This window comes from Pundamilia nyererei, unplaced genomic scaffold (genome assembly GCF_000239375.1).
Source record: "Pundamilia nyererei isolate P.nyererei 1_Seehausen unplaced genomic scaffold, PunNye1.0 scaffold00534, whole genome shotgun sequence".
NCBI lineage: Eukaryota > Metazoa > Chordata > Actinopteri > Cichliformes > Cichlidae > Pundamilia > Pundamilia nyererei.
This window is the reverse complement of record NW_005187935.1, coordinates 36,344-39,149: the sequence shown is the minus strand read 5'-3', so window position 1 is coordinate 39,149 and position 2,806 is coordinate 36,344.

Here is a 2,806-nt window from a genome sequence, read left to right as displayed (position 1 = left end):
CGCCAGCGTCCGGCAGCCTCGCCTCTGTCAGTGCGCCCCAGGGTGGCTACAATGTAACTTGCCATCACCTGTGTGTGAATGGGTGGATGACTGGATGTGTAAAGTGCTTTGGGGTCCTTAGGGACTAGTAAAGCGCTATACAAATACAGGCCATTTACCATTACAAGTCCCAAAAAGCTAATTCTGTTTATCTGGACGTAGCATTTTCAGTGGGAAAACTCTACATCCAAAATCAACTTTTTGGGCTGATTGAGCATTAAGACATTTTATTGCAAGTGGGGTTTTTTTTCTTTTGTTTTTATGTTTTTATTATTATTATTGACTCTTTAACTCTTTAGGCTTAAACTTATGCTTTATCGCTGGATACAGAGTGAGAAGCAGTTTCCAATGCAGGCTGACAGAACTGACTGGAGTCAACTAAACTGGGTCTCTCTTCCGTGTTTGTGTTTTTATGAAGTTATCTGACAAATAGCAAAGCAGGCTTTGTTTTGAGTCACAGAACAGCCTATCCATGAAATCAGTGCTTTAGTTTTGGTAAGTAAGGTATACTGCATGCACAAATACTGCATGCATAAAATAACCCATTACCTCGGATCTAATTTTCTTTTTTCAGGATCCTTTGAGTGCCGTGTCTCTTTCTTATAACATTTCTAATATGGTCAGTTCTCGGTTGCATAAAACCAAGACAGTGACTGATGAAACGCACTCAGCAAACCAATAAGTGACACCTGAATAGCAAACTGTGGGACTTACTGGAGGAAATTACTAACTTGTGCAGAAGAACTCAATACTTTATTCAGTCAGCTGCTTTTCATAAATATGCATAATAGTATTTATAGGATCAAGTAAAAAGGTTTCATTCACTTTTTTGACAAGTAAATGTTAATATGAAGCAATGAGTTGCCCTTTATGAATGCTGATGAAATTCTGCTTTTCATTTATTGTGATGGATCACTTTTAATGATAGGTTTAAAAAAAAATGCTCCAGAGATTTGGAGTCGAACAGAAATATTAGAGTCCATATGGCAAATCTGATTTAAAAGTGCCATGCAGGAGAAACTGCCACAGCTGTCATGATAAAAAGAAATCACAGTGGAACCGTCCTTCAAGCTGGTGAGTCTTACTATCCCTGCGAGCTGGGGGGAAAGAGGAAAACCTGAGTGGAAAAAAATTGAATCTATGATCAAAATATAAATGAGTTTTTAACAAAAATGCAGAGCAGTTACCTAAAAGGATAAGTATATGGATCCATGAAGCAACACATCAATGAATCTAATCATCAAGTCAAAGTCATAGAAGTACACTTATTCGGGTAATGTCAAGTGCAGTTTTGAAATGCTTGCACTTATATGAGTAACTTCATTTTATACTCACGGCTCTTTAAGGATTAAAATAAACACAGACACACCAGCAGCAACATTAAAGTGACAGATGAATGAATGCGTCACCAATTATAATAAACTAATATGCACTCACCGGCCACTTTGTTAGGTACATCTTTCTGCTTCTGGCTGGAGTCCTGTTTGTTTTCAGGGCTGCCTTAACTCATTGTGACGGAGATTCAATAAGGTGCTTGAAGCATTCGTCACAGACTTTGACCCATATTGACATGATAGCATCATACATTTGCTGCTGATTTGTTGGTGGCACATGCCAAAGGTGATCTACTGGATGGAAATCAGATGACTGTGGAGGCCATTGCAGTACAGTGAACTCATGTTCAAGAAACCAGTGTGGGGTGATTGGGGCATTGGACCCTGCTGGAAGCAGCCATCAGAAGATCGGTACAGTGTGGTTATAAAGGGGTGGACATGGTCAGCAGCAATACTCAGGTAGGCTTTGGTGTTCAACTAATGTTCTGTTGGTACTAAGAGGCCTAAAGTATGCCAAGACAACATCTCTCACACCATTACACCACCAGCAGCATGAACTGGATCCACAAGGCAAGATGGATCCATGCTTTCACATTTGACAGGAACCATTCTAATGTTGCAGCAGAAATTACGACTCATCAGACCAGGCAATATTTTTTTGTTTTAGTTTCTCGGTGAGCCCTTGCAAATTGTAGCCTCCGTTTCTTGCAGGCTGACGGGAGTTGCTTCCAGTGTGGTGAAGGTTAAACAGTCATATTTTCTCTTGTTCTGCCCATTCTCTTTAAACTCTATAATGCCTAGAAATAGTCATGTGGTCGTCTCTGAAATACCCAGATCGGCCTATTTGGCACCAAAATCCACGCCACATGCAAACTGACCTACCTGACTTTTATTCTCTATTCAGATTGAACTCTGACAGTTCATCCTGACCTGATTAGATGTTTGTGCTAACGAGAAGTTGAAATACAAAGTAACAGTACGTTTGGACTTTGTACTCTAACTTCCTCCAAATTAACAATCCATCCCAAAATTCTGACTAAAACAACTGGAATTAATATTTTACGAAAGTTTTAACATTTTTAATCGACCCATCGGTTCAAACCCCAGCTAACTCATCGACAAGCAAACTTCCTGGAAGAGCTTTTCAACATCTTTTCTTTTTTTCCTTCTATTGAGTGAAATCTTATATATGAGAAATGCATTTTCTGTCACTGTTGTTGATAGTCTGTTGACCACTCGCGAATTTGTTTCGTGTGTATGCGAATTAATCTTATTGTGTACTATAGGTTTAAAGATGATTGTGCCACAGTAAGATTGCTATCTAAGAAAATTAATTCAAAACAAGAGAGAGGGAGATGGAGGATTTATAATATTTGGAGGGAAAACATCCATCACCTTAATCCAGTACTGCATGGCACAGATAAAGAGGACTA